We start from the raw sequence: 18,567 nt of genomic DNA, 5'->3' as shown, positions 1-18,567 counted from the left end.
TTTAAATAGACAAATTTACCCCTATTTGAAAATGGACTTACAAGTCTATTATTAATTTGTTAGATTAAATAATTATCTAATCAATATTTTCATTCCATCAAATACCACTAATAAAATTATAAAACTACTATTAACTATTATAAAATAATATTATAAAATAATTTTTATTACCTCAAAAAAAAAATATTATAATAAGCATTCTGATTAATTAGCTAGGCCGAGAAAGTGAAAATTTCATAATTGACGTTAATAGAAACGTGAATAAAAGTTAAGTTCTTTTTCCCTCTCTTTCTCAGCTAATTTTCTCGAGAACCAAATGCAATATCAAAAAAATATACAAAGAAACGGAACTTGTATATGATTGAGAAACAATCTCGCAGAGTTAAGCTAGATCCAAAATCCAACAAATATTATCGAGAACCGATCTCGCAGAGTTAAGCGAAATTCCACGTGGCGGGGACGATGATGGGGGCGGTGGATCTGTCGTTTAGCTTGTCGGCGAGCCTTGAGCTATTCAAGCTCAATTTCCAGTTTGACGATCATGAGATGCTGCTTGTTGGAGAGACGCCAAGTTTCGAGCGGTTCAACAGGATTACGTGGGGGAAGCCTATTGCTGGTGCAGAAAAGTTCTCACTCGGTCTCGTTGCCGGTGGTTTGGTCGATGGGACTATTGATATCTGGAACCCTCTCGCTTTGATCCAGTAATTTTTGGACTGGTTTGGTGAATTGTGTGAATTGAATTGAGCTGAGTTGGTTGTATTGTTTGAAAATTTGTGAAATTTTCTCAGGAAACAAACAAAGATTATTTATATAATTGGTTTGTAATTTTGTTAATTTAGAAATGGTAAATTGGGGAATTCATTTGATTAATAATTTATCTACTCTACTCTTCCTCAAAATCTCTCCAATTTGGGGGAATTAAAAATGAGGGGTTAGAGATAGTTGAAACCCCTTTAAACCCTCCCCCTCCTTCTTTAAAAAACTTCCAAATAAAGTAATTTAATTACTCCCCCCTCTTTACTTTACTCTCCCTCTTTTTTTAAACTTCCAAACAGGCGATTAATATCAGCTTTATATTTGAAAAATTTTAACCTTTCAAAATCTACTTTTATATCTCCCAACTCTATTATAATTGCATGAGATCCAAATCGGTTGATGCCAAGTTCAAGTTATGAAGTGATGCGAAGTAATCCTTGGCTATAGATTTTGGGATTGTCAACCTATTAGTTGAAATGGTCGCTAATTAGCTTGTTTTCTCATTAATTGCCAAACAAATTCTAAGGTTAAATTGTCCGGACAGTGGAAGCACCTCGAAAGATAATATATTAATTACTCATTGTTTGATACCCCTATAGAAAACGATACAATATTATGCAATCGTGGTATCCAAAGATCACCCATCGACCACTGCGAGCTTTTTGTGTTGAACATTTACCTTTTATTTGTTGACGGGAAAACCATGTGGTAAGTTGAAGGAATTTAAAGGACTAGATTTTAATTTAATTATTAAAAAAATCAAATCATTTTAAATATGCTCATAAAATATGAGGAAAGACAATTTGTCATTTGAGAGTTGAGATATAAAATTGGAAGAAAAAAATATTATTGTATTTCAATTAAATCAAGTTGTTTATATATAAAAATAATTTTATTTAAATTATAACAAATATTATTCTTATAATTTTAGCTAATTTCTATTTCAAATGAGAAATATTTAACCAAATGAATGATATAATTTTATAACAAAAAACCATTATTCTATGTTAAAATGAGGTCAATTTTTAAATTAAAAATTTATTATTCTACGATAAAAATGAGGTAAGTTCTAAAGTAGATTAACCCGCTACATTTTTTAAAATAAACTTATCTTGGTGCTTTGACCTAAGGCTCCTAGGTTCCTAGCATAGTTTCTCTTCTATGCAATATAAGGGCCCGTTTGGTGAATGTGTTTAAAAACTGAAAATTGTTATTTAAAAACATGTGTGGAAATACATATGAGTGAAAAAGTTTATAAAAATACGTGTAATATTGTTTAAAAACTAAAAATTGTTATTTGAAAACACAAATCAAACACCCCCTAAATCTTGGTCTGTTGCACGTCCCTTGAATTTTTTTCTAAATAATAATAAATATTAAAAAATTTAGTTAATTGTCACGTTTCAAAACAATGTTGAAAACTAGCATCTCGAGTGTCTAAAACTCGAGTTCCAAGATAAAAATCGAGTTTTTAAGTCTCGATTTGTAAGTGGATTAGTTTAAAGTGGAAAAAAATTAAGCTAAAAATCGAGTTTTAAAGACTCGATTTCTATAAATTGAATAAAAACACCGCTATAGGTTTATAAAACGTCACTATAGGGCTTAAAAACGCCACTATAGGACTCCATAAATCTGTACTTAAGAAATTTTTTTTTTCCAGGAAAACGCCGCTATAGGGTTTAAAACGCCACTGAAAGGCTTAAAAACGCCACTATAGGTGAAATTTTTTTCGCATGAAACTCGAGTCTTAAAGACTCGAGATTTATGTCGCCTTTTTCTAATATGGATCTCGAGTTTCTAAAACTCGAGATGCTACTTTCCTTTTATTGTTTCAAACGTTGCCTAACTAACTATATACAATTCTTTTGCATTGCTGTTTTGCACATTACCTCCACGTCCCTTTGGTTCATATCTCACTTTTGCCCCATTTCCTTCAATCATTTGAGTTTCGTGACAATGGCAAATGAGGTGGTTCTACTAGATTTTTGGCCTAGCATGTATGGGATGAGGGTCAAGATTGCGCTGGCCGAGAAGGGGATTAACTATGAGTACAAGGAGCAGAACCTGGGTAAGCACAAGAGCCTTCTGCTTCTACAGATGAACCCTGTTCATAAGAAGATCCCGGTTCTCATCCACAATGGAAAGCAGGTGTGTGAGTCTCTTGTCATCGTTTAGTACATAGACGAGGTCTGGAAGGACAAGTCTCCATTGCTGCCCTCTGATCCATGCCAGAGAGCTTATGCTAGGTTCTGGGCTGATTTTCTTAATAAAAAATGTAGGCTTTGTGTGATAATTAGAACATATTAGAAATAAGTGCCAAAACTTACTGTATATTATGTTTCTCAATTTATTTTTTAGGGTAAATTTCATTAACTACCTCTAAGGTTTGGATAAATACCAAATAAGTCCAAAACTTTTTAAAACTATCAAATTGGATCGCTTAGTGTAGTCCTAAACGGTGTCAACAAGGACGTTACTCTTAACTCTCTTTTCTCTCTCCTCTCTTATCTGTCATCCCTTTCTCATGGATCTTAGACTAGAAATTAAAACCCACAAAATCATCCCTAAGCCCCTTCACATACTCCACCATTAGATCACAAATTTGTTCAGCCAAGTCATCCATCAAGTCCTCCACACCACTCTCCACCGAGACTAACTCCATGTCAATGTTCTTGAAGGCGATTAAGTGGAGCTTGAGGGCGATGCTCTCTGCGAGGTCTCCGCAATGGACGTCGGTGATGGTCTCGGCAAGGTTGTTGCGGCGAGAGTTGCTTGCAAGTTACCACAACGATCTGCTTTGAATCTTGGTTTCTCTACTCTATGGTTGAGGATTGGCTTAGGTATTTGTTGGGTTTGGTTGCTGTGTTTGATATGGTATTTCTCTATGGGTTGGTTTTCTTTTTTCTTTTTGAAATGGTGGCGGTAGTCTTCTGTTTGGGGGTCTTGTTGATGATGGGTTTAGGTTTGAGAAGAGCTGCGTTTTGACGAAATCTCTGGTGTTTCTAGGTGTGGGCTTATGAACGGTGTGTGTGTTGTTTGGGTGCTGTGTATTTCCTGTTTATGTGAACAATTCTTTGTGGGTATGAATTCAAACTTGGACTCTCTTTTGTTTGGATGCTGTTTGTGTTTGAATTTGGTGGGTGTCCTTTCAGATCTGCATGGCTGGAATTCGTTTAGTGTGGTTTGGTTTGGCCGTGGATTTTGAGATTGGTTTGATTTGGGTGGCTGTGAGCGTGGCTTTGTAGCGATGGTGGTGAGGTACTGAGGTGGTGGTTGTGGTCTACTGGTCTCAACTAGCAGGTCTGTGGGTTGTGGGTATTTTTTTTTTTTGGTCTGAGATAGAATGAGGGTGAAAATGGGTAATTACCCATAAAAAACAAACCATATAGTTAATAGGGTCGGTTTACAAACTATATGCATTTTTAGCAACTCGAGCCTTAAAGGCTCGATTTTGGGCCCCTAAATCGAGCCTCTAATGCTCGATTTTCATGGATTGTTCGCCTTTGATGTGGTACTTTTTTCAGGTGGCGTCTACATGGAAATCGAGTTCCTAAGACTCGATTTACATTTAAAAAGAAAACAAAAAAAAACCACAAGGGCAGCAGGAAAAGAAAACCACAACAACGTGTTCATCAGAGAAGAAAGAAAAAAAAAAAAAAAAACCCAGAAACAGTCGCGCGGTGACCTGGGTCGCCGTCCTGGATCTGTCGTGCGCGGCCTGTGTCGCCGGCCTGGATCTGGCGCGGCTTGGGTCGGCTTGAGCTGATCTCCATTTCTTCTTCTTCTCCTCTTTCTTTTTTTTTTTTCTTTCTTTTTGCGTTTTTTTCCGCTGTTTCTGCATTTTGGGTTGCATTTTGGGTCATTAATATTTTATTTTTGGTTAGAAATCGAGTCTTAGAGACTCGATTTTCATGTAGACGCCACCTGAAAAAAGTGTCAGATCAGACACGAACAACCCATGAAAATCGAGCCTTGGAGGCTTGATTTAGGGGCCCAAAATCGACCCTTTAAGGCTCGAGTTGCTAAAACTGCATATAGTTTCTAAACATGCCCTATTAACTATATAGTTTGTTTTTTATGGGTAATTACCCATTTTCGCCCGTAAGAAAGGGGCAAGAGAAGCAACAAAGGAGAAAGAGTCAAGAATAGTTAACCATCTTGAAGCCGTTTAGGACCAAATAGTGGCCACGGACTAAGTTGGTTAGTTTTAAAAAGTTTTGGATTTGTTTGGTATTTGCCCAAACTTCAGGGATAGTTAATGAAATTTACCTTTTTTTAAAAAAAAAAAATTAAAAATGTAAATAGTGGGAGAGGGAGATAAGATTCTAATCATAATACCACTGCACATCTTTGGTGCGATGGTCACTCTATAAATATAAGTACTTGTAATGTGTGGGAGGGGGTAAGGGTTGGAGTTCAAGTCTCTAGGAAGGAGTTTCACACATATATACACAAAAGATGGGGTCTCGCTCGGATTAGGCTAAAGTAGAATTTCTATTTTGTATAAAAAATTAAAAAAAAAAAATATTAACCATAATTATAGAGTACCACAAAAGATGGGGTTTTGCTTGGGAGTGAGTAAGGTGCTATTATGTTCACACTCAGGTAGAGAAGCCACATTGGTCGTCCCCTCTCACCCCATCTTTTTTAAACCAAAAAAAAAAAAAAAAAAATTATTGAGCTATTACTTGAATCCACGGTAGGTTTCTCAAATAAATTCAAACACATGAAAGGTTTGACCAATTTAGCACAAACTTTGTTGTCATTCTAAGATCAATTAAGTTTAATGCAATCAATTAATGTTTCTCCAGATTTTCGAGTCTCTGAGTTGATTGACTCCAATAATTCTTGTTGGAATTCGGGCTTAATTAAAAAACTCTTGCTGCCTTGTGAGGTGGATTCTATTAAGAGTATCCCGTTGAGCATGCGTATGCCTGCTGATAAATTGATATGGGCAGAGACTAATAATGGGCTGTTCACTGTCAAAAGCGCTTATAAGGTGGCTGTTGATATCTTGGCTGCTTCTCCTTTGGGTTCTTTAGGTTCTAGCTCGGATGAGAGCAATATGAGATGTTTTTGGAAGCGTGTTTGGAAATTAGATGTGCCTCATAAGGTTCGACATTTCGTGTGGAGGGCATGTCGTGACAAATTACCTACAAAAAGGAATTTAAGACACCGACAGGTTCTAGCCGAGGATATGTGTGATGAGTGCAAGTTGGATTCAGAAACTACAGGACGTGTTTTGGTCTTGTCCTAGAGCTCAAAAAATTTGGAACTACTCTGGGATTTTCCAACCTGGTTTTGTTGGTTTATTCCTTTCTTTTCTTGACTTGTTATGGAAAATGATGATGGTAGATGATTGAGAGGAAAATATTATAGCTTTAGTGGTCACCATAGCTTGGAGCATTTGGGCTAATCGCAATGAAGTTTGAAATGGAGGAAAGAAGAAAGGAGAACTAGAGCTACTGCAATGGTCATGGCATTATTTGCAGGAGTATGTTGTTGCCAAAAAGGTTTCAATTAAGCCTGATCAGAATTAGAATGAGTATTGGTGTCCACCTTTGGAGAATTTGTATTAAGTGAAAGTAGATGGGGCAGTTTTCTCGACAAAGAAGGAATTAGGGTTTGGGATTGTTGTTCGGGACAGTCAAGGATTGGTGATGGCTGCTATGTCTATGAAAGTTAAAGCTCCGCTGGGTCCTTTGGAAGTTGAGGCAAAAGCCTTTGAGGCTGGTTTGTAGTTTGCAAAGGATTTGGGATTACAGGACTTCATTTTAGAGCGTGATTCTCTTAATGTTTATAGGGCTCTTACTGGTTTATCTCATGCAGTAGCCGTGGTTGCTCCTATAGTATATGGGATTATTGATTCTTGTCATGAAGTTTGTAATTTTAGGTTTCCTCATGTGAGACGCAAAGGGAATACACCTACTCACCTTTTAACTAAGCATGCTTGTGGCATTGTTGATTTTCTAGTTTGGATGGAAGAGAATCCTTGTTTCTTAGAACAAGCTCTTAATCATGATATAATTTCTTTTTTTAAGTAATGAAAGTTTCTAGTTTCCTATAGAAAAAAAAAAAAAAATTGAATTTAATTGAGGTACAATACACAAGGAGCTATAACTAAATTTTGTATTAGAAATTATTATTTTATAGATTGAAGTAAAAATGAGTTGAACCCATGTTTTAAGAGATTACTAATATGTCATTGGACAAAAAAATGAAGGAAAAATTAAACTTTTCCACTCTAAATTATTACCCCCAGTTACACTTAACTCTCTGTATTATTGTAACACATGATTAATCTCCCAAGTTTTAACTCTACTTCAATGTCCCCCTTTCTATTTGTTTGGATGTTAAGTATGATGAAATTAATTATTGAAAAAAAAATTTCCCTCCAAAACATAATGGAGAGAGGTAAATTGGTCTTTAAATGCTAAATTTCATTAGTCTTAACAACTAAATAAACTACATGGGGTTAAGTGTGACATATATTTTAATTTGGGGGGATGAAGGTTGATAGTGTGTTGATAGTTTAGGGGTTTAAGTGTAATCGGGTGATAGTTTAAGTTGAAAAAGTGTAATTTGTCCAAAAAAGAAAGATAGAACAAAATAAGAGGTAAAAATATAAATTGGTGGTTCCTATTTTCCTTTCATATTGACCATGTTGAATTTTTGGCATTGAATCTAAACCTAATTTCTACACACTCTTGACATTAGTCACATTATCTTTTCAAGAAGGCCTAGTAGTCTATCAATTATTTTTGGGAAATTATTATTTCACGCTTCAACTATACACATAGTGTACACATGGTGTAAAATGTGGAAACCAGATGTCTACATTTTTAAAAATATCCACATTTTATACATGATGTGAAAGGAGTGTGTATACACAGAGTATGAAACAAAAACAATCCTTTACTTTTTAGGAGAGTTGGGCAGTAACTCTCTCTCTCTCTCTCTCAAGCAAGCATAGCTTATATGCTCCATCTCTTACTCTCTAACTTGCTAATGTTTAAAGAAATTTTACTAGTAGATTTATTTTTTGGTTGAATACTATTAGCATATATAGTTGTTAGTATTGTATAATACATGAAAAATATAACATCAAGTGAAAAAAAAATTTCATCATAAATACATATTAACCATGCTTATGAATCATACAATACATAGATGTCTATCGTATGACTCATTTCGTATAATGTGAATTGTATTTATTGGACAATACATAGACATTTGGGTTTACTGATTTTTTTTGGGTGAAAATTTGTTGTTTGATTTGAGTCCAAAAAGTTTCTAGACTTGTTTTTAATACAAAATATTTGCTACTTTATTGAGCCCAATAAAATAATATGTCCATGAGTTTTTTAATTTTCTTTTTTCTCTTCTATGAAATTTGTACTACATACATGATACTTTGCTTTTACATTTGTAAATGACAATAAGAAAGATAAAGAAAAAGTTACTGAAATATAGAAGAACAAATTACTAAAATATAGAAGAACAAGAAGAGATAGAAAATGTTGATAACGATGAAGAAAATGTTAATGAAAAAAATAATTTTATAAGATGATGAAAATGAAGATAATATTGGCTTAGATGAAATTAATTCGCAAGATGATTGAGAAATAAATTGGCTTATATATCATGTATAATGTATTGTCACTTTTGAGTTTTTTTTTTTTTTTTTTTTTTGGGACCAATTTTAATGTGAATGTTATAAATATATTTTGATTTGATATATTTTGTTAGCTTTGTTAAATATTATTATATAAGTGAAGAATTAAATTAGTCATAATTTGAATATATTCCGATTTTTTTAATGCCTTATATATTATTATTATTATTATTATTATTATTATTATTATTATTATTATTATTATTATTATTATTAATAAGTATCTATGCATTTTACAATACATATAAAAATAAAAAAATCAATTTACGATATGCTTTACGATTTCACTATGTCTACTAGTAGACTTGATTTAATTTGAAAATAAATATTTTAGCATTAATTGATCATTCTTTTTGGAAAAGTGATAATACAATGTTGGTGTAAATGTAGGTTTACGATGTTCAAAATAGGATATGTACCACAAAAGGAGAAGAACACGACATGGTAAAGAAGGAATTTATTGAAAATTTTAAGATATTGGAGGCAGAGCTGGGTGACAAGCCTTACTTTGGGGACGAAACATTTGGGTTTGTAGATCTTGTTCTGATCACTACCTACAGTCGGTTCTATGCCTCTGAGATGTTTGGCAAATTCAGTATAGGAGAAGAGTGCCCCAAAATTATTGCATGGGCAGAGAGGTGCATGCAAAAGGATAGTGTTGCCAAGAGTCTTCTTGAACAAAAGAAGATTTATGAGTTTTTTGTGCAATTGAGGAAGAAGCTTGGCCTGGACTAGAGTAATTAGGCCCGAGTGTGAAAGTGTTAGCATACACTTGTCAATAAGTGCAAGGACACACCTAATTAATGTGTCAAGTTGTGTTTAGTGCATAAAAAAAGTAGTATCAATAGTTAACTTGTACAGGAGAAGAGTGCCCCAAAATTATTGCATGGGCAGAGAGGTGCATGCAAAAGGATAGTGTTGCCAAGAGTCTTCTTGAACAAAAGAAGATTTATGAGTTTTTTGTGCAATTGAGGAAGAAGCTTGGCCTGGACTAGAGTAATTAGGCCCGAGTGTGAAAGTGTTAGCATACACTTGTCAATAAGTGCAAGGACACACCTAATTAATGTGTCAAGTTGTGTTTAGTGCATAAAAAAAGTAGTATCAATAGTTAACTTGTATAAAAGTTACTTTTATCATAAGTTGCCAACTTAATAAGGTGTGAAACCGAGTGTGTCCATATATAAAATTGTTGTATTGGCATGGCTTTTGACCGTCATGCAATATATTGTATAAATTTTTTAGCTTGGGCTTGTATCATTGGAGTAGGTATGCTTTTTGAATTTTGGATCTTTGCATTTCGTACTGCTAAATAAACAATTATGTAATGTGATAAAAAAAAAAAAAAAATTGAACATCTCTTTAATTTTTTTCCTTTACAGCCACCAAACATGATATTTCCCACCAAGCCATGGGCTGCCCACCATGTCCCCAAATTCACAATAAATTCCCCATCTTCGATTAAAGCTGATACCAACTCCGACTCATTAGGTAGGTCATCGTCTTCTATGAGTGTGCTACATACATAACAAAATCTCCTAAAATCACAATCAAGTTACATCTCCAATTAAAATCCTTATTGGGTTCTACTCATCAAAAAAACTCATCCTCATGTATAAGTGCACGTCAAACTGCATTTGTGAGAACTGCGACCAAAGTGAGTTGCAACATAAAACAATTATTGATTTTTTTTTTCTCAATTATATGTATCACTTACAAAAAATTTTCTAGTTTTCTTCTATATTTTAATTGATTTTTTCAAGAAAAAAATTAAATATTGGAATTACTATTATCAATTATAGAAGAGATATTAATAATGTAAATACATAAATTTAATTAGTAGTTTTGTATCTAAAAGAACAACAAGAAAAAGTTTGCAATAAAAAATTATAATAAAAAATTTGAAATAAATATATTTATTTGATATTAAAAAAAAAAAAGAATTCACATAACAATATTATTTTTAGGGTATTTGTTAATGCAAAACCCTTACACACAATTTATTTTTTGAACTAAAATTTGTGTACAATATGTGTAATATAAATACTACCACTTGCATGGGTTCCAGTTAGCTAAATTGGTAAAGTCTCTGATGGTTGAATAAGAGATTTAGAATTCAATTTTGCCTACATTAAAAATCGATTGGTGTCTTGGTCTGATGATAAAGAGTTATTATCAGAAGTGTAAAAAACCATTAATTATGTGGTTTATGATTAAACTCGAGTTCCACGAAAGTCTGTTTGAAGACTTGTTGAGTGAAAATTATTTTTGGAAAATTAGTCCCCTTATCTTTTCAAGAACGCCAAGTAATCAGTAATTTTATTTTTGGAAAATATTATTTCACGCTTCAACTAAACACACATCATACACATGGTGTAAAATGTGAAAATCAAATGTCTACATTTTTAAGAATGACCACATTTTATACATGATATGAAAGAAGTGTGTATACCCAGAGTATGAAACAATCACGACCCTTTACTTTTTAGGAGAGTCGTGTAGTAAGTCTCTCTCTCTCTCAAGCAAGCATAGCTAACATGCTCCCTCTCTCACTCTTTAACTTACTATTGTTTTAGGGTATGTTTGGTTGGGTGGATTTTAGAGAGGATGGAAAAAAAAAATGGAAAATAGAAGAGAAAATGAGTGGAAAAGGTGTTTGGTTGAGAGGGGGAGGGAGAGAGAAAAGTGGTGGGGCCTAACTGTTTTCTCTCTAGGCGCACCAAAATTCAATATCTCTAAACTAGAGAGAAAAGGAATAAGATGTGTGTTGGACAAAATTGCCCTTCTCCATCCAATAGCCAACTTTTTGTCTTTTTCTACTTTTTGCCTTTCCCCCCTTCTTCTTCCTTTTTTTTTTTTTTTTTTTTTTTTTACATATCCTTTTAGCATTTGCTTATTTTATAAATAAATAAAAATAAAAATTAAAGTGTTCATACATTTTTTTTTAATAATAAATGTGTTACTTTTTGTTTATATATTTAGTAAGATATAATGATAAATTTATATCAACTTTATTTTTCATCCTTTCATTTTTTATCTCAACCAAACAAAAAAGTGTTCCATCTTTTTACTTTTCTACCCCTCAAACCAAACACAAATGAGGGAATAAATTTTTTCTATACTTTTATTTTTCTATTTTTCCACAATTTTTTATTTTTCTACTTTACCATCTTTTCAAACCAACGGACTCTTAAAAAAATTCTACTAATTCTTTTTGGTCGAATACTACTAGCATAATGGTTAGTATTGTATAATACACGAAGTTCCCGATAGACATGTCTTCCTTTAAAAAAAAAAAAAAAAAAAAAAAAAAACCATTAATTGATTATCTGGTTGATTATACCTGAGTTCCACGAAAGTCTGTCCGAAGACTTGTTGAGTGAAAGACCCGGCTTCCATGAAACTGCAAACACTTCCAACCGAACGCGTTTCTGAACTATGAATATAGTCTCCAACTCTCAACTCTCAACAATATAGCATATTTGTCTTTCTCTTTTATGTTGAATAACTTTTTCTTCTGTTCCGTATGGATCACGCTTTCCAAGCTTTAGTTGCCTGCACATTAGTCGTCTTCTTTCTAACCGGGATCATTACTTTCTGGGTGTTCCGGTGTCGAAAACCCAAGATAACCCAACTCGTATCCACAACAACCCAGCTACCCTCCATCACCACCGTCGATCAGAGCGCTTGCTTCGACCCCAACCTCAAATTCTCCATGGCTGAGCTGAGGGCGGCCACCAAAAACTTCTCCCCAGAGTTTATCATCGGCGGAGGCAGCTTCGGAACCGTCTACAAGGCCCAGCTCTCCAACGGCGTCACCGTGGCCATCAAGAGACTCAACCCAGACGCTTTCAAAGGCTTTAGGGAGTTTTGGGCGGAGATGGTGATTGGTGACACTGGGTATGCTCCACCACCCAAATATCGCTAAGATCTTCGGCTATTGCATGAGCGGCTCCGATAGGCTCCTCATATACGAGTTTTTTCAGAACGGCAGTTTGGACCGTTGGTTGCACTTGGAGCCCACGTTAACGTTATCTTGGGGGACCCGGATTCAGATTGTCAAGGGTGTGGCTAATGGCCTCTCTTTTATGCATAGTTTGGACAAGCCCATTGCTCATCAGAATATTAAGTCCCGCAATGTGTTCTTGGACTCCGATTTTCAGGCCCATATTACTGATTTCGGTCTAGCAAGGGGGATTGACAACTCCACTTCTTATGCATCCACACAATCTGCGGATACAATGGGTTACTGTTACATGCCACCTGAGTACAAGGAAGGCCTCAATTCAGCTACACTTGAGGCTGATGTTTACAGTTTTGGGATCTTAATGTTCGAGATTGCTACTGGACAGCGCCCCAATTTGCCAACCCTTTTGGACGGGAAAGAGGTTGGGATAGTCGAATGGGCCAGGAAAATGCTGGCCCAAGATAAGCATATGCAAATGGTGGATACTATTTTGAGGGATGATGGCCTAATAGAGGCCCATGTGAAAGAGTATTTTGAAATTGCAAAAATGTGTGCTAGCGAGGTACGAAGAGAAAGGCCAACTATGGCTATGGTTTATCAATTGCTAAATCCAATTCCTGCGTGAATTTGCATTGCATTTTCTAGATTGTTTTTTTTTTTAAAGAATATTTTAAATGTTCTAGACTGTTTGTTGAAGAATAAATTAAATAGATTGTATGCGCACATACCTTGGTAGAACGAATCATAAACTTGCCGAATCTCACTCTTTGCTTGCTTTACAAATTCTTTCTTACAATCTCTTTACCTTTTAGAATAACTTCAAGTCACCAAAGAGGCTACTAGGGTCTCTCCATATATTCCATACTCTAAATCCTAGGGCACTGTAGATGGTATCCCTAGAGAGAGACAATCTATTTAAGAGAGCATTGATAAAAACTATACATATGTTGTTTCTCCTAATCTACTGTAATCTGATTGTTATAGGAATATTTAAATACAAATAGGGATAAAACTACTATAAGATGAGTGGTCCTTAAAAACGCTTAACTACTCATCCTAAATCACTCCACAACAGATCACTAATCTTGACAACTTATCTTAGGATCAGTTTAAATTTGAACTCATCAAATTAAGCCCACATATTCAATAACCCATGTGGACAATACATGGGCCATAGGTTATAGGTTTAGTCAAATCCAATCCAATTAATAACATCTCTTACTTGTCCACATTGGGTACTATAGTCAAAATTGGCTCCTTTTAATCTTTTGTCCAATCCTCTCTTTATATAGAAAACAGAGTGTGCAACTTGACAAGAAGGTGTAGGGTAGGAGTACTAAATTAAGTCACCATCTAAACTAACATAGTACATCACTCATAATATCTCATCTATGCCTAATATTATTTGATCACACTCACACCCAATCAAGTTTCTTTGATCCCTCGTGAGTTCAAAACTCAAAGCAACACTTGATCCCATACCATATAATTTACTCATGATTATATCGAAAAACAAATTCTTCATAATTTCATGAGCTATGAGCTATAAAATGAATGGTATGTTTTAAATAATAAACTCATGTCAATTCATTCACACTCGACCGCTTTCCTAGACATGCTCCGTGAGATTATATTATATTATGGCCCTAAGGCAACAGTGTGGACACCCCAAAAAAGGCTTTAGGTTTGTCACATATTGGGTCCTTGGCGACGTGGCTCTTTGTGTGCATGTGTTTCTTAGGTGAGGTGTGTTTGTAAGTCTCTTTCTCTTATTTTATTTTTAGGAGTCGCTACTAACCATTGGTTTTGTATTAGGTGTGATTGGTCACCTATTTGTCTAATTCTTTTTTAGTTACCTAATTAACTAAAAACCAATTCAAGGGTAATTAACTAATTAAGGTCAACCAAATATATAATGTGTTGGAATGGGTAATTTAGAGAATTGGGTTTTTCAAGAATGTTGGCATGAATTCTAATTTTAGGTTTCGGCTCTTAGGTTTTAATTTTCTGGGTTTTAAATTTTGTTTTCATGTTTCATGTTTAATTTGATGTGGATTTATAGTTGTGGGGCCCAAATGATTTACGGGCCAGGCCCATCTACCTGGGGAAAATCCGAAGGCCTAAGCCGAGGAAGGCTATGGCTCGAGTTCGGCGAAATAGCCTGTGGATATCGCCGAGGACGGCTCAGTCCTCGGCAGACCCAAAGTTTCCCCCCCTGAAGGAAGGGTAAAAATGGTATAAGACCGAAACCAGGACGAAAGATCTAAAATATCCAGGGAAAGCTGCTCTTACTATCATTCAATACTCTGAACCTGACAGAGCCGCAGTCTTTGACTTTTACAACCACCCCCAACGACTTTGAATATGGGCTGATGGGACAAGTATCAATTTTGGAAAGGTTGACCCTATACGTGGACGAAGGACAATGAACGTAGGCGAATATAAAAGGAAAAAGAAGGAACCTAAAAGAGGGGGTTGGGAAAAATGGCCAAAAACCAGAGCCTCCCAGCCCACCTCCAGGAGAAAGACTCCAGGGGTGTAAGAAAACTTAAACTTGCACGAACACCGCGAAAAACCCACCGCCTCTCGATCAAGGCCTAGCCTTCCAAACCCACGCTCTACAAATGATATTGTTAGGGGCCTTTTCACGTGCGAACCCGACACTATTACGGTCCGCCACGAATCGCGTCCTTACAATTGGCGCCGTCTGTGGGGAAGGCTTGTGTGTTGGTATAGGAAGTGGGTCGATAGAGTTTCTTCGTTATATTTAACCGTTGGTTATAGAGTTCTAGTATAAAGTCCTGTTAGGGACTGCGTTTCTTGACTAGGGGCTTGGTTGAGGAGCTAACTCCCCTAAAGCCAAGACCCTGCACAAAGAGAAAACTAGGTTTTGAACAGAATTAAGGCATTGCATGGTCCACCGGACTCAAGCCTCTGGGGAAACCAACTACCTGGATGTGGAAAACTAGGTTTTGGACAGAACCAAGGCATTGCATGGTCCACCGTACTCAAGTCTCTGGGGAAACCAACTACCTGGATGTGGAAAACTAGGTTTTGGATAGAACCAAGGCATTGCATAGTCCTCGGACTCAAGCCTCTGGGGAAACCAACTACCTGGATGTGGAAAACTAGGTTTTGGACAGAACCAAGGCATTGCATAGTCCTCGGACTCAAGCCTTTACCTGGATGTGGAAACAGAACCAAGGCATTGCAGGTCCTCAAGCCTCTGGGGAAACCAACTACCTGGATGTGGAAAACTAGGTTTTGGACAGAACCAAGGCATTGCATGGTCCACCGGACTCAAGCCTCTGGGGAAACCAACTACCTGGATGTGGAAAACTAGGTTTTGGACAGAACCAAGGCATTGCATGGTCCTCGGACTCAAGCCTCTGGGGAAACCAACTACCTGGATGTGGAAAACTAGGTTTTGGACAGAACCAAGGCATTGCATGGTCCTCGGACTCAAGCCTCTGGGGAAACCAACTACCTGGATGTGGAAAACTAGGTTTTGGACAGAACCAAGGCATTGCATAGTCCTCGGACTCAAGCCTCTGGGGAAACCAACTACCTGGATGTGGAAAACTAGGTTTTGGACAGAACCAAGGCATTGCATAGTCCTCGGACTCAAGCCTCTGGGGAAACCAACTACCTGGATGTGGAAAACTAGGTTTTGGACAGAACCAAGGCATTGCATAGTCCTCGGACTCAAGCCTCTGGGGAAACCAACTACCTGGATGTGGAAAACTAGGTTTTGGACAGAACCAAGGCATTGCGGTCCTCGGACTCAAGCCTCTGGGGAAACCAACTACCTGGATGTGGAAAAAAAACCAAATAGTCCTCGGACTCAAGCCTCTGGGGAAAACTACCTGGCCAACTATCTTAAAAAAAAAAAAAAAAAAACTATGGCACATAAACCTCAAAACCCATCCGAAGAGAGCTCCGCGTTAACAGATGGGTTAATACCTTGATTGCGTGGATTCCTCGGTCTACCCTCTGATCCCCCAATATCAAAGGGGTTGATGCGATACGGCGCAACATATTATCCAAAAGCACAACCAAAGCCCCTCGCTACTCGGCTACCCTCTCGGACGAATTACTTAGAGTTTATCGTACTCGGACATCGCTCTAACACGCATCGCGCAGCACTTAGCCGTTATCCCGGTTAGTTCCAGGAGTCTAATTTATTGATGATTAATCTTGTTATGCTTGATAATATTTGTAAGTCTAAACTAGTAGGAATCTGTGTTAAGGCGTTTCTCTGCCTAGAATATCATTAAGGGCAAGCTCATATTTAATATTCATGCATAAAGTAGTGGTTACGGAGAAGAAAGATATGTATAGAGAAATAGACCCATATTTTATTAAGACAAAGGAACAGTACAGTGTACAATGGAAAGCTGAAACAAAACCTACATCGAAGCCAACTACGTAAGTAACGAAGAATACAAGAGAGTGAAGATAAAGCCGAGGAGGCAGTTCAGAGGAGAGGTTGGCTACTGCCTCGAGACCTTATTCCTCCTCCATGCTTTTGCACGCCCATAACTCAGGCAGCAAAAGAACCCAACTTGGGGCCTGCACCGATGAAGAAAAGGTGCAGGGAACCTGACCTCAAGCTAACACCATCTACAGAAAAGGTGCAGGGAGCCGGAAGCTGGGAAGCCCCCGCATAAATTTGCCTGCTACAAGGCAGACGGCGCTGATGGCGGAAATTCCTTTTTCTGACATACCAAAAATCTGGCATGACCAGAACCTGCTTCGGATTTTGACCAAAAGAAGGAGGAATACCATTTTCCTCCTGTCAAGACGGAGGACTGGCTTGAACCTGTGCCATCCTTGTCCATACCATATCACCTTGAGGATTCGGTGCCTCTGAAGCGTGCGGAGACCTTTCATCCCTATCCAAGCCTCAAACATCTTGCTTTGAGGCAGTGGCACTAGAAAGAGAGATCGCGGATATGGAAGAAATATGGTTCTGAAGGGAACGGGAGAGTTCATGTGCAAGTAAAGTGATCCCCTATCCCATTTATACCCAGAAGTAAACCGGTGGCATTTAATTCGCGCAGCGTCCCAAGGAACGCTACAGACAAAACGTCTCTGGCTCGATTTCCAACGTCGTCTGCAACCCTGAGGTTAAAGGAGTCTCGAGAAGGTGCACCTCGAACACTGGGACACCAAAAGGTACCGCGTGATCAAAGGTTATGAAAATACCTCTTAATTTGTGGGCCCAGTGAATTCGCGGCCCAGGCCCGTTCAGCATATGGGCCCAGGGACAGAACCAAGGCTTTGTACGGTCCTCGGACTCAAGCCTATGGGGAAACCAAGTACCAAAAAAAAAAAAAAAAATTATTATAAAAATTACAAGTTTTGGACAGAACCAAGACCTTGTATGGTCCTCGGACTCAAGCCTATGGGGAAACCAAGTACCAAAAAATTATAAAAATTACAAGTTTGGGACAGAACCAAGGCTTTGTATGGTCCTCGGACCCAAGCCAATGGGGAAACCAAATACTTGGATAAGAAAAGGTTTGAATCTCGTAAGATGGGTTACTTGATAAAAATGTCTGGTCACTTCATCCACGGCTTAAACACCATAAAACGCTAAGGCCAATAAAGGTGAAAGGAAGGGGGTGGAGCGCCCCAACACTTAGACATATAAGAAGGCCGCTCATTTGGTGGGTGCTATATCTTCAAATGGTTATTCCTTACATGACATCAAGCCTTCGTTTTTCTCCTCGGCTAGCATGGGGTAAGTATTACTCTTCACTGATCGGCCTTATTATGCCAAGCATTTCTATTAAAGTTATGGCGACGTCTTTTTATTATCAAATCTTTTGGTCTTAGCCGTCATTGATTTAGATGCTATATTATTGTGCCGAGCAGCATTTGTAGATCCAACAAAAAAAAAAAGAAGGCATAGAGACAAAACATGCGAAATAAAATAACAACGATTTTTATTAATACGAAAAATTATTACAATGTACAAAGAAGGGCTCGAACGAGCCTATACAAAATGTGAACTTCCTAAGCGATAGTTACATCCGTAGTACAGATAAGTAAACTGCTAGGCGTTTTTTAAACTCGTCTTCAAAGTCTCTCCAATCTTTGCATCAATACTGCTCATATTATGATAAAAACCTTCTTGGGGAAGAAATGGCGGAGGAGGAAATAGTAA

At 37.0% G+C, this 18,567-nt stretch overlaps 2 pseudogenes across 1 annotated transcript; both read left to right on the top strand.

Annotated features, from left to right (window-relative positions):
- The first annotated feature begins 2,712 nt into the window (after positions 1 to 2,712).
- Positions 2,713 to 9,166, top strand: LOC115987573 (annotated as a pseudogene).
- A 2,458-nt stretch (positions 9,167 to 11,624) lies between these two features.
- LOC115986960 lies at positions 11,625 to 13,070 on the top strand (annotated as a pseudogene). The gene has a single exon (XR_004090947.1). The product of XR_004090947.1 is annotated as a probable serine/threonine-protein kinase PBL8 (transcript).
- Positions 13,071 to 18,567: the final 5,497 nt, after the last annotated feature.

This window comes from Quercus lobata, chromosome 4 (genome assembly GCF_001633185.2).
Source record: "Quercus lobata isolate SW786 chromosome 4, ValleyOak3.0 Primary Assembly, whole genome shotgun sequence".
Taxonomy (NCBI): domain Eukaryota; kingdom Viridiplantae; phylum Streptophyta; class Magnoliopsida; order Fagales; family Fagaceae; genus Quercus; species Quercus lobata.
The sequence above is the reverse complement of the archived record's forward strand: the minus strand, read 5'-3'. Positions and strand labels throughout refer to the sequence as shown.